Source organism: Haliaeetus albicilla, chromosome 22, assembly GCF_947461875.1.
Source record: "Haliaeetus albicilla chromosome 22, bHalAlb1.1, whole genome shotgun sequence".
NCBI classification, from domain to species: domain Eukaryota; kingdom Metazoa; phylum Chordata; class Aves; order Accipitriformes; family Accipitridae; genus Haliaeetus; species Haliaeetus albicilla.
This window is the reverse complement of record NC_091504.1, coordinates 14,581,509-14,595,575: the sequence shown is the minus strand read 5'-3', so window position 1 is coordinate 14,595,575 and position 14,067 is coordinate 14,581,509. Positions and strand designations below refer to the sequence as shown.

Here is a 14,067-nt window from a genome sequence, read left to right as displayed (position 1 = left end):
ATATGTACTTAACTGTGAGCTACCTTCTTGCATTGAAAATACACTCACTGGCAATATATGCACTAATTTCTCTTAATTTGCAATTGCATACACTTTTTTCCCAAAGTTTTCCTCTTTTTTTTTTTTTTTGTATAGTCATCCTTTCCAAAACTTCTTCTCTCAAATAATATTCCTAATATCCTGTTCCACACTTGGCTAGCAACTAGTCAAGAATAAGACATAACTGATACATGTATTTGTCAATAATATTTCTCACTTCTATTCTTTTTTTTATTTACACTTTATTCCAAGTTCAGCTTCAAACCAGGAGAAATAATATCTCTCATCTACAAGATGATGGGGAAGAGTTAAACACCAAGAATCTTCCTTGATGTTTATCAGTTAAAAATGACTTAACTGTGATAACAGCAAGTTTGGTGAGGCTAGTAATGTGTAATTGTTGGGTACGTCTCTTGTAATCTGGAGTTACTTTTGTCTGTTTATTTTTAAATCAAAATTCAATTTCTAACATGTATGAATTTGAAAGGTTGCATGATTCGTGGTACAGAATGATGGCAAAGAGTATTCGATAATAGAAAGAGTACCTTTAAACCTTCCCATCCCACCCCCCCAGCCACTAAAAATGGGATCGGACAGAGTCACTGTGAAATTTGACCCAGAATGTAGTTGAGAGGTAATTCAGAGCTACTGTCCTCTCTTTGGCTTCAGTTGATGAAACACTGACTTTGAAATTGTTCATTTCTCAGCTTTAGCTTCTCTTAATACTCTTTAAGGGAACCAGTATCATAATGACTAAAAACACTTAGCTTTTTTCCCTACTGACTTGATGGAGCTAACTAAATAAGAGGGAACTAAGAGGATCCTGTAGACGACAAACACTTTAGCACTATTATCTTCCCTTGTACTTTATTCTTGGAATCAGCCAGTACGTTGTGGGGGAAAAAAAGGTAATTTACTCTATTATAAAAGGCCAGAGACAGAGAGAATGTGCATGACTGACTAAATGTTTTGATAAGGTTGTACAAGGAAATATTAAAATGTTTTAAAGCCTCAGTGCCATTTTTATTTTGAGTACAAAATGTTACGAGTTCATCTGCCAGACTTTTTAATACAAATAGGCTGGCCGGTTTTTTACTTGAGTTTTGATCTGTATTTTACAAGCTTCTCTGCAATAAATTGGAAGGAAGAAATATTCTCAGCCACACAGTCTAGAAAACAGGGAAGAAATATTCAGTAGCTTGGCTAGCCAATACTTAGCTAAGAGATGAATTCTTTAGTCTTACTGAACTTAGTAAGGGTAACCAGGGCTACTACACTGCTATGGTGATTTGTTGTCTAAACAGAAGATGTTGCTGCAATATATCAAAATGGGCCTGCATATGTACTGATTTTAGTGCGATTTTTTTTAGAGCATGGTGAAATTATCTTACTCCACAACTGCTATAAAGCAGTCTTCCTAGGAATATTAAATTGGGGTTAAATAGATAGTGTTTTCTTAGCTTGCATTTTACCATAGTTCTGTTTGTAAGCACTTCCCTCTGTAAATAAAGACATAGATTTCATTTCTAGGGTTCTCTGTCACTCAGTGTTACTTCTTTTTTCCTTCAACTTTATCATCTACTATCAAAGAGCAATACACCGTAGTTATTAAACAACTGACATCATTGTTTCCAAACTGAAATTATTATTCAGCAATGCAATCTTGTTCTTGAGCTCCCAGCTTCTTCCTCAACTCTCAGAATGGCACTTAGACCATTCTCATTTTTATTCTTTCTTTTTGTTTATGAAAAGACAGTGGTCAGGTGGCAAAAAAAAGTTTTGCAACAGACTTCCATTTTTAATGGCTACCTTTCTCACATAAGTTTGTTCAGCAGATCACAATAAATAGTGTTTTTATGGAGACTCAAAGTAAAACCACACATAAGTCTCTTTGTTTATGAGATGGTAAGGTTTACAATGAGCAAGGTCCAAAGAAGACTAAACACTGTTTCAGAAACTATTAAACTAGCAACCACAGCTGGGACTACTGATTAAAGGATTTTGGGCAGGGGCCTTACAGGAGGATTTTCAAGAATGCTAGAGTGTACCTTTATAATTTTTGAGGATAGATTTTTCAATATCATTACTAAATATATCACATGTGTACTATAAACTTATAAAAGTTTTATTTTTAAATCACCATTCCTCACTGCTCCAGCTTCTCTTTGATAACTGTAGTTCAACTGAATTCAAATTCCACCAACCCTAACTCAGAAAGCTCACAAGTATACACTGGAATATTACATAATTGGATTAGCAAGAAGAGAAGCAAATTTCCTTTGAGAAGAGAAAGCAAGATTCAGTGAAACAGCTCTGGTTTATCTCTCTCTTGTGACTATTACCTATTGTCCACAGAAACATACTAACATTCAAATTTCAAACACATACTAAATGATCTCCCAAGTGATTCAAAGCCCAGGAGCTGGCCCAGTGAAATTGGCACATAATGCCTAAACTTGACATAGCTGCATTTCAGCCCCCCTAAAAATAGGCAGCATATTTCTAATTTGAGTTATTTGCATACAGCTACTCAGTTCCCATTAGCATACACAGTGGGACATGCACATTATCATCCATATTCTGAAAACCCTCTTGGGTGAATGGAACATCACAGGGCCCAGGGGCACCAGGAACTTGCAGCTGCAATGGAGGTCTGTGTGTCATACACCCATAGCATCATTTAACACTGACTTAAGAGCTTACACTTTCTTTGTAACTTTTTTCTCATGATGCTCTGTTTGCATTATTCTCATATTCTCCATTCAACTTTTATCTTTCTTCTATTTTTTTCTCTGGAATTTTCTAATTTATTTTTTGCTTCTCTTATCCTAACAATGTCTGTCTGTCTGTATCCTTGTCTATTTGTTTGCCTTCAAGAATGCTGCTTAAATATTGCTGCAATTTGTGATGTCTATTAAGCACAACTAACACCGAGTTCTTTGCAAGACTGGCTGCACTGGAGCCTTGTCCAGTACTTAATATCCAGGGGCTTATATAAAAATGAACTGTACTTCATTTTAATTTTAGTCTCAGACTTGAGGCACATCATACTTGGAAAACTGACATGTAGAGAAAACACAGAGCAGCAGGTTGGCAGTTCTTGCAACGTGTAATTCTCATTTTTGTCTTGGATTTTTTTTTTTTTTAAGAGATTAAAACCAGGCCAAATATAGATACAATTAAATTATAATCAGTTGATTTTACAAATTATTTCCAGCCCTGGAAAAATTTCAAAGCATTTTTTACATGTAACAAAATTCTTGGAATCTTACACATAGATCGCAGAATTTGCAAACTTTCTTGTGGTATTCATATCTCATGGCCCTTTTAACACATTGCAGTAATACAGCTGGCAAGTTTTCAGAGCCTGCAAAAACTCATATTTCATGCATAATAATTTATATCAGGACTTGGGACATCTGCAACAGCAAAAATATTAATGCCATGTCTCCTATTTTCGTCTAAATTTTCTTTAATGAAATACCCTTATCTAGCTCTTCCCATTGTCAAGGTACACTTTGTTCCTGCTTCACCTTTGAAATTTGTGAATGTTAAGTTTTGAAAAGAACTATGGTCTTCAAGAATCAACATATATTTGTGTTAAACTATTACATGATTCTAACTGCTAAAGTCTATGTAATCCACTTGTTACATTTGTTACAGATGATTCTGAAGTGTATCAATCCACTTCTTTTTCTATAACTTACAGAAGGTCATACTATATTTATAATGCTTGCAGTCTGAAAGCATTATGTTATGACCACTAGTTGGAGACGACAGACGCTCCTAACACAGAGATGGCCAGTATGTAAATGTTCAGGTCACCTTCAGCTATATCACAACAGCAAAAATCTAGAGATCCTTCAAGAAAAGAGTCCTGCCTGTACCATATATGAAAAAAAACCTAGAAACTTTTGAGGCATGTCCCATGCAAATCTTGGTGCATGAGGTACTATCTATTCAGATAGTCTTTGAGATAGTGAAGCTGTCTCAGGCAAGCCTTGAACTGCAGCAATAAATCTGCTGTATTATGGTTCATATAACTATTACAGTAAATTAGGGTTTTCTTAAATATTAGCATTACACTGCACATCGCTAGCTGACAGAAGTCATAATCAAGATTTTCTTTTTCACTTAAATATTTACTTGACAGAAGGTTTGAATAATCACATACTAAGTCATCTGAATTTTTTCCACAAATTTTTACTGACACCAAAGTGTGCTGGTTTTTTTTCTCTCGGCCCCACCAGCTTCTTAAGGATCCCTGACATATTTCTAGTGGCTTGAATAACACATGCATTATTACCCAAATAGAGGAATTTCAACTGATATCCACCAGGAATTTCCAACTTTCCTTCACTTATTATCAACTCTGCCAATAGAGTGTAACATTACACATACGCATTTGCACATGCATATACATGCAGAGACACAGAGTATCTGCTGTGTTAGGTAATATGAGCCTGCACATCTTCAATGTCCATGTCTCTGAAAATGACCCTGAAAAAGTAAGCTAAGCCCATCCCTGTTTCTATATATAAAACTGTTTGTTTAATTGGTGGGCTGCACCAAGAATAAATAATGAGGTAATTCTGAAGATCATTCCCAGAACAGTCAGCTAGGATTGTTTCTGCAAGTCAGAGCTATCTCCTCTCCTTTGTCTTGTTGTTTGTTGTTGTTTTGTTTTGTTTTTTAATGGTTTCATTGTCTGAAGGTGAACAGCTTTTATCTAAATGCAATTTTAGGAACAGTACAATTTTTCAAGAATGAAGCATTCTGCACATAAGTGAGGTTTTGGAGTGTTTGTTTACTGAATGTAAAAATTGTTACAAGTTCAAATCCTAAAACTGGATCAAGGATTCTAACCCGATTGGAGATGTTCCTTCCATGCAAAAAAAAAAAAAAAAAAGAAAAAAAAAAGAAAAAAAAAAGAAAAAAAAAGAAAAAAAAAAAGAAAGCAAGAAGGAAAAAGCTTTCAAGTATTCTGTCAATTAGGGAAGACTACCATCAGATTTTTTCCAAGGTATTGTACAGATCTTATTTACCTTGAGTAACAACAGTTTAAACTGGGAACTTAACTATAAATTTTATCTTGGAAAAAAAGATTTTAAAAGACTTAAACAGGTATAGTAATTACTTTTTCAACTTTTTTTTTAACTCTTTAGCTGTAACAGGTTATAAAGGCTTGATAATAATACCAAAAAAATCCCTTCTGTTTTTGCTTTTATTATATTTTGCTTTGTTTCTTCTAACATGTCAGCAGTATACATGGCTCCTCTATGTCTTGGTTTGTGCGCTAAAAAATAGATGAGGTAAAAAGTAGCATGCAAAGTTCAGAGTTAAGTAAAATTACTGCACAGTAATGGGGTAGGCTTGCTCACAGGCTTGCTGGTGATTTCTTATACTAATACAATAACTCTTTTATAATGACTATGGACATAAATGGAACTCATGTAACTTGACCCGTTGTGGTTGAAAGAATACAACCTCTAGACAAATACCAAACAGACCCTGTAAGGAGAGTACTGTGCCTGTTCGATAGACTACAAAATTAAGAGCTTAATTCTGTCATGCACTTGGTGATGTATTTAATCTCACAAATAGGCAGCCAGAAAAACTAAAGGCAAAGGGATATGCCCAAGCTGACAAAACAAATCTATAATGAAGTGTGAAATTGAAATTAGCCACTGACTCATAGGTCAGTTTATACCTTAAAAGTCTTATCTTTCATATCCCTCCATATGCTTTTTCACTTCTGAGATGCTGTTATTTATTACCAGTTTAAGGTAAAAGTCTTAATTTCAGTAACTCAAACTCTGAGGAGCATACACTGAAGTTTCTCTTGCTTTGTAGGACTGATTCACCCTAAGCCAGTCTCAGCCACATGCAGAAATGTTCTGCCACCCGCAGTATAGCTTTGGGACACAGTATGACACCTATGCTATGGCACTAACTCACCAATAAAACCTTTCCAGAAGCCAGCTTCATCTTACCTTCTGGGTTGCCTCTAACTACCCTGTAGAGAGAAAGCCTGGGGATTAAGTGGTAGCATAAAGTCAAGAACTAAGAAGTTACTGTTTTGCTGCTAGACTTTTTCAGTTCAACTCCTTGTTCAAAGAGTGAGTTTCAAATACTACAGAGAAATTTAGGCTGGCAGGCAGGACCCAGCTCAGACCTACAAAATCTGGATTTCTAAGCAACTATAATTAGCCTGACCCTTATTGTTAGGGTTACACTGCTTAAACCAGCAGATTCCAAAATAGCATCAGGGCCAAATCAGTTATGATCTCATTTTATTTATCTAAAAGGCTCATGTGGACTTAATTTGCTATTGTGTGTTAAGAAATAATGAATAAGTAGAAAGGATTATGAACACATGTTTGGCCTAGAGAGGAAGAGAGAATGCAGCCATAACTTCAATTTTGAAATGTCTTATTTCATCATAAGCTTAACTTTCAAAGCTGAGATGGGGATTTTGGTACATAATGCCTCATTTTCTACTAATCGCATCTTAACTGAACATCCAAACTTTCAACTTGGAAGCTCAAATTAGCAGCTATATGATGGGGTTTTTTTTCAAATGTGTGTAGATGCCAACTGGAGGATCTAGGCATCTTCTAAGTACTGTATAAAATAGATTGAAATAGAAATGATAACTCTTTAATCAACTTCAGCCAAAGAAGAAGGGAAACTGTGGCGAAGAAATGGTTATGCAACCCAGGAAAGAAGTGGAGAGACTTGAGTCTTTTCAGCAGAGGAGACCTGTGTCCTATTGCCTCTTCTTACAATAACACTTTTGTTTTACCTCTTTGCATTTGAGAATACATAAAAACCTATGCTTACTGCACTAGCCATCTACTATTTAATTATTTAGCAGTCCTTATAATGTACCTTTTTAGGAGTGAAAAGTCTTTCTTCAAATGCAGGCAAATAATCCATACACCAGACTAATTTATTCTAACTGTTAAAGAAAAAAAAAAAAAAGGCAAGAACATAAATTCAAATGCTAGTAAACAAATTATTAGCAAATAAAATAAACACTAAATGAGATATTCAATTATTTACAAATCAGCAGCTTAGATTCTAGCTCTATTTCATTTTATGAGTGCATTATAAGAGTAATCTACCTAAGAATTAGTATTTCCCAGGCCTTTTTCGTTTCTTGTAAAGGTTAAACTTACTGCTGTACCTGTGCTTATTAACATCTGCTCTGCCTCTCAAGCTATCTGTTAACATGGGGAGAGCACAAAATTGTTGCTAACTGAAGGATATCCCATACATACCCAAAACGAATTCATTTATATTAAAATAGCATTCAAATATCTAAATAGTTTCCAAACATAGTATACATAGCTAAGACTCACTGTACCCATTACATGTAGCAAGCGATATCACTCTGCAATGTACTCATATATCAGACTACTTGCTAACCAAGACTATCACAATTTTTATAATTACAAATGCACCTTAGTTCCCAATTAGTGCTATGCAAAAGAGATCTAAAATTCTTAATATGGGCCTGCACAATCTCTAGAAGAACATGGGCTTCTTTTCCTCATTGGAACCCATGTTTGATCACGCATAGCTCACAACACTGTACACTACTTGTCCATGTCTCCACACCACACATGGTTCAGAAAGTCTGTAAGGTACAAACTGGTGGAGTCTGGGAATACATCATCTAGTCTTCCCTACACATCCACTTTTTTGTCCCGTGTCAGAGAAATAGTATCAGGTAAGTCAGATGTCTGGTCCCCTGCAGCATGGCTATTCATATGTTCATTGACTATAAAGTCATAATATGCACTTTCATAACTCTACTTTTCATCCTGAATCTCTTAAAATAGAACCATGTAGCAGATATCTGTACAGATTGCACTTCTTTCTAACTGCACTTTTTTGTAACTCTGTAAAGCATACAATCACCTGCCTCTGCTACATGAGATTATTATGCCAATTGGAAAAATAAAAAAGAAAACTTGAGGATACGTGTATGCATTCTTTTAATGGCATGTAATTATGTATATCTTTCATGTAATTATGGCATGTAACATAAAGTATATCTTTCTTACAAATCAGATAGCAAGATGATCTTTTTTAAAGTGCATTCTTTCAGAAAATTTAAATATTCATTACTTTTATTAGTGCCTATTTACATATTGGTAAATGCTGTTCTACTTTCTTTTATAAAAAGGATTATCCTGTTTGTTTAAATGGATTTATATGCCACTGAGGCATACAATGAGGGAGGTAGTAACTTCTACGCTTTGAAAACTCAAGTCTTGAAACATGCTTTTATTAAGTAATAAGCATAATCAATATACGATGACAGTCTTTACAAAAAAGCTTCTTATAATTTGCTGGTTTATCCCTAATCAATATCTTGAATAATTCACCCTGAAGTTTTCTCGGCTCTGTATGTACAGAAAATCAGTATCCTTACTTGAAGGCACCTTGCTTTAGGGCTAAGAAGAAACAAAGAAAAATGTAACTTTTGTAAATAACTCCCATGCTACGTTGTGTCAAAACTACATTTTAAAAGTTGAAATTCACCCAGTGAAGAGTACAAACATCCCATCAAAGACTTTTTACCACTTGTCAGGCAAGATTTCATCTGGTGGCATATACCAGTTAAATATGAATGCAAATCACTGCTTCATTAACTACTTATGCAAATAAATAGTTGGGTATGAGGTGCTTATATTTTAAGCCTACCAAACTGATTAATGACTTGGTCAACGTAAGTCTTGGTTCACATAGAAAGCGTCTGCAGATAAATCAAACACTACTTGCCAATTTATAATATCATATTTATGCTTCCACTCTGTGCATGCTGAATGATGGCAGTGGCAAGTGAATCAAATGGGAACTTTACAGCTTCCCAAACGCCACAATCTGAGAATACTTAATTTGAAAAATTTATTTTATAAATATTGCTATCTGGGATCTGATTAATTTCCTAAGGAAAATCAAACTTAGAAACAAAAGCAACCCTCTGCTTTTTGAAAGCACGAAAAAGACTTATGAAGTCAAACTGTTGGTGAACTAGGTGTGAGAAGTTGCAGAGGAGTTACAGCAAGGGTTGGGGGTGAATGGTGCTAGCTGAGATGGAAATGTGTGCTTAATAAAACAACCATCTACAGAAACTGCAGTCTGTGGTGTCCTTCCTTCCTTTCTAGGACACCTTTGTGTCCTATTCCATACGGATCAGTACACATTATGTACAGTACAGTGGGACAGAGAACTGAAGAAGCCTGAGCTAGAGCTCTGCAGCTGAATCACAGCTGCATCAGCATGAGTATGGGTGATAATAAAACTGGGTTACATGACTGAGCCAGTCACACAGTCCTAATCCCAAGGAACAAGCAGAACAGGGACATGAAAAGGATGGTGCTTAAAAGGTAGGATGAACATGAATAATTAATTTTCAGGGCGTGCCAAATTATGTCATCACCTTCAGATTTTCCCCATCTGTTGCTAAGCAGCATTCTTTAGTCACAAGCTTTGACTTACAAAATGAAGAGCAGCCTCCGCATGTTTTGCTATTTTTACATTTTAAACAAGCTTTCATTATAACTATATTTCGAAATGGTCTAGAACAAAATAAGATGAGCACTGAGATATCTCCATCCCTTGGGAAAAGGTCTCAGTTACTACCCGGGACAAGTAGCCCATGGACTCTCCAGTCTCCAATGAGGAATTAGGCAAGCCTCCATCTCCCATGTACCAAAGTAAGTGCTTTTTGCCTCTCAGGTCTGAGCTTTACATAAGAAATTGAACTTGCATCACGGAAAAGGCAAGAGTATCATACATTTGGTTTTGTATATTCATCATCAGTTTCAATCTGCATAAACAAAATCCCAGAATTTTTCCCATGGTGGTGGTGAATTAATTGTATTAATTCTTTCAATCTGTACTAAGGATGTTGTTCCAATGATCAAATACCCATTCGATGCTCCGGGCATTCTGACAAAAATTAAAATTAAATCAACTACCTCTCTGTGTGAGAAATTATCTCTCTTATTTAATTAGAAGTAAAGAGCTGGCTGCCAATGTTCCAAAACTAATACCAAGCATCCCCTCTGCAAACACCCTTTCCTCAAATGCTTTGATGCGTGACCTGAAATTTCAGAAATCCTCATTCTTGAAGACCAAGAGAAGCAATTGACAAAGAGTTCAGGATCTTTCACAAACTGTGGGCTACTAATAACCCACACTTAGCCCCCATATGTCTGCAACTTAAACACACTACACTGGCAACTCGGTTAAACAAAATGAGTAATCATTTTAAAGTGCAAATTGACCATCAGCTCCATCTTCTTTGATATTCATGAAATGAACGAATTGTAAAGTAGAATAACATTGGTGGTCTTGTGGAGTACATGGCCTGGAGCAGAAGACGCCTTCCAATGAAAGAAAAGACATATTCAATAGTTAAAGCAGGTCTTTTCCTTCATTTCTACAGAAAAGGCAGAAGGTTTTTGCAAGGTCTGCTAAACTGGCACCAAGGTGATAAATTACACTCTTTTCTTGCTAGTCTCTACTGGATAGCAGTAAATAAGACTACAGCTACCATCACTAGGGCTTCTTTTTTGTTTGGTTGGGTTTTTTTTCCCACTGGCTGAGACTGACTAGAGATCCTGGAGTCCCCTGCCGAACCACAGAACATATCTTCAGCTCTCTAGAAAAACATTTCCCAAGGGGATATCCTGAAAGCTTCCCAAGTCTCCTTGGCTAACTGTAGCAGCCTTTAGAGCCACACAGCTAATAACTGCTTCTCATACAGCCACTGGCCCAAATCCACACAAATTAAGTCTACATCTTTCCGTGTCCCTCCAGATGCCTCAGTGCTCACAGAAGCAACAATTCTACCTGGCCCCATCATCTACCTATGCCCCCAAACTTTGAGCAGTTGCATCATTCTGCCACTGTTTAGGCCACCACTGTTTTGGCAAGGAGTATTGCCTACTGAAGAAGACTTTTGTTTCATATAAATTAATATATCAGCAAAATAGCTTTAACAACCTGGTCATTTATATTCACCTACTGCCTGGGAATAGCTGTGGACCTACACCTCACATCTACATGAGAATATGTCCCAAGCCAAATTTTTTGCAGTAGCAAGAGTCAACAGAGCCTTTCTCCCTCTTTTTGGTATACCTGGAGGAAAGAGAAGCAGAGACTGTTTTTTTAATCTTTGTTCACCTTTTTTTTTCCCCACCAGCTGCTGAGTAAAAGGACGGGAAGCAGGCAACAAAACCTGCAGCCTACGGGTAGGTAGACTCCTGTTGTCAACTCAATCTCATCCCTCCAAGCCTCCAGTTTCTGCAAAACTGCAAGACTATGGCTGAGACATGAAAGAACAGTAGTCTCTGGCATGCTTCCCGTTGCTTAAAGAAACAGGCAGATGAGGAATAAAGAGGCATGAGGAGGCTGCAGAGATGGAATACACACGTGTTCAAAGGTGGGGCTGCATCTACACAAGAGGAAAAACAGGCAGAAAAGTCTAATGCAGGCAAAATGGGCTGATACAGGGGATACAGGTATCCCATAGGAAGAAATAACCAAAAAAAAGGGAAGCTATTAGGAGGATTAGAGGAAAAAAAGAATGGAAAGATCCGGATAAACTATATATCCAGACTATGTGTACAGCTGACAGATTGTAACAAACCATTTTTGTTGAGCCATACTTGAGTCTTGGTTTCTGTTTTTGAGGAGATAACATGTAACATTCATACAGCAAATCAAAACCTAAAAATTCAGTTCAAAAAATATAAGAAATAGCTGTGCATGGTAATATTCCAAACACTACAGATACACCTTCCATTCAGGTGCTATAGAAAAAGCTAGCTACAGAAAAACTGCCTGTTTTCAGAAACATAGATATTTAATGAAGGTTTGCTTTTAATGTTTGCTGGTTGGTTTGTTTGCTCTTTAATCTGGAGAAAGTAAAAACATAGGTTCTAAGCTTTAATCTTAGCATCATTAACATTCAACCATCAAACACAAATGAAAAAATAGAATTTAAATGCCATTAATAAATACCTATTTCTTGTGACAGACTATTCAGGCTTCAATGCAAAACTGAATTTACAATTAATACAAGTAACTGCTGTTTGTTACTGCTACAACGTGATGTAGCAACAGCCAATATTAATGAGTTATAATTATTTTCTCAGATATAACCCTAAGTGTAATATTGTTTTCTTTTACAAGAACCCACCAATGACCCCCAGTGAGCTCCATTCAATAGGGTCAGCATGACTACAGTTGGCAATGGAGAATAAAACTGTTTGCAGGATCACTGCTTCCGGACATTGAGTCCCCTCTGTATAATCACTGGGCTAAACCCACTGTAAGTTTCTCTAGAGAATACAAAAAAATTATGGCAGAGATAAGGTCAGCCTACTGTTTCTATAACATGGCTGTTTCAAATTAATAATGGTTTACATACTTATTTAACCTACTAATTTAACCAGTCATCCGGAGGGAGGTTTTTGTATTTGGTGTTTGTTTTTTTTTTTTCTTAGCTATTAAGCTGATAAATGCTGTCTTTTTCAATTTCCTTGTCATACAGAAATAAGACCTGGTACTGTGGTTTACGCTAAAAGTCCATCTAGACCAGCATCCTCCCTCCAAGAGCAGCCACAATGGGAGGCTTCACATAAACATTCCCATCCTTTGTTTCCTGTTGAACTGAAGGAGTTGCTCCTCTGTGACAGAACCACCCCTTTTTAACCATGCTGCCATTTTGTAAGAGCCTTTGCAACAGGAGTGTTAAAAGCTTATTCAAATCCAAATAACACTGTATCAACAAGCCATCTTAGCCACTTCCCCCTCAGTTATTTGAAATAACTCAGAAAGACCTTTGGAGAAACCTCTTTGTAGAAAGGAGTCATTTTTTACATTCCATAGCATGTTTTGTCAATCTTATTTTGATCTCAGGCCCTTAAGGAATATATAGGAATATAACAATTACTATTTACATGACACTAACAGAAGCCATAGTTCTCATCCTAGTTTCAAAATAGCTTGCTCAATTGTAAGCTAACTGCACTACTATTCTGTAATCCTGCAAGTTACATGGCAAAATTGTGATATTTACTCAATGAATTCTACCAAGAAATGAAATATCCCCCATCAAATACATAGTTGACACTTAGCTTTGGGAGCCAAGACTAATTATTGCATTTATTTTTTTGCAGGTGGTCCCAAATCTTTGAGGATATAGCCTTTCTAAAACAATGAAAGAGCACAGACAACAGATATTTGCAAAAGCTAAGATATCCCCTACTTAAGGACCTACTCAAAGAAATAGAAATAGGGATTTATCTCTCTGGAAAGTGAAAATAAGGTAACCACATCTACAATGTTACTAGAAAGTTTCCTCTATATCTTCCTTTTCCCTCTAGCTTGGACATGATCAAAATTTCCTAACAAGCAATTTCTGTAGTCATATCCTGTATTTTAACCTCTCTTGAGCTTCAGCATTAATTGTTCTTTTGTGCACTGTGGATACCCCATAGATATGCTGGAAAAACTGGAACTACTTTCTGACAAAAATACCTGGAGCAGTGCATAAGTATTACAAAATGCTTTTCTCAGCATTTGAATTCTAATAATGTGTAACTAAACCTCTTAAAGGTTAATCATTCAATAAACATTCATGCTGAGCAAAACCCCTCACACTCTATATACTAATTGCAACCTGAACAGAAAAAAACCAAGGTGATTCACTGGTGCTCCGGGATAAAGGCAGATTTACAGAAATTCTCTGAAATGCTTAATTTTAATCTCATGTCCAGAAATTGATTTTATGTATACAAATATATTATTTTCAGTGCTTCAATGAAGGTATATTTCCAACATGTTCTAAAGCAGCACTTTAAAAATTCTTAACAGTTTCAAGACATTCTCATGCCTATAAATAACAAAAAAATAAATAAAAAAATCTTACATTTAATGTAATTCATTTACATGGCATTTCTGTTTGTAGAGAGCTGTAACTGTATGATACACTTCATCTGA

General features: G+C 36.0%; 2 long non-coding RNA genes across 3 annotated transcripts in view; one reads left to right on the top strand and one right to left on the bottom strand.

The window, feature by feature from the left end:
• LOC138690528 (uncharacterized) overlaps window positions 1-14,067 on the bottom strand; it is a 29,662-nt gene that overhangs the window by 10,965 nt on the left and 4,630 nt on the right. For both annotated transcript variants that reach the window (XR_011329301.1, XR_011329302.1), the window contains exon 2: window positions 6,931-7,000. This is a non-coding gene — a long non-coding RNA (uncharacterized lncRNA). The remainder of the gene's footprint in view (window positions 1-6,930; window positions 7,001-14,067) is intronic.
• On the top strand, window positions 4,972-13,372 carry LOC138690529 (uncharacterized). Its single transcript, XR_011329303.1, has 4 exons — window positions 4,972-5,062; window positions 11,264-11,312; window positions 12,256-12,394; window positions 13,245-13,372. It is a non-coding gene; the product is annotated as an uncharacterized lncRNA (long non-coding RNA).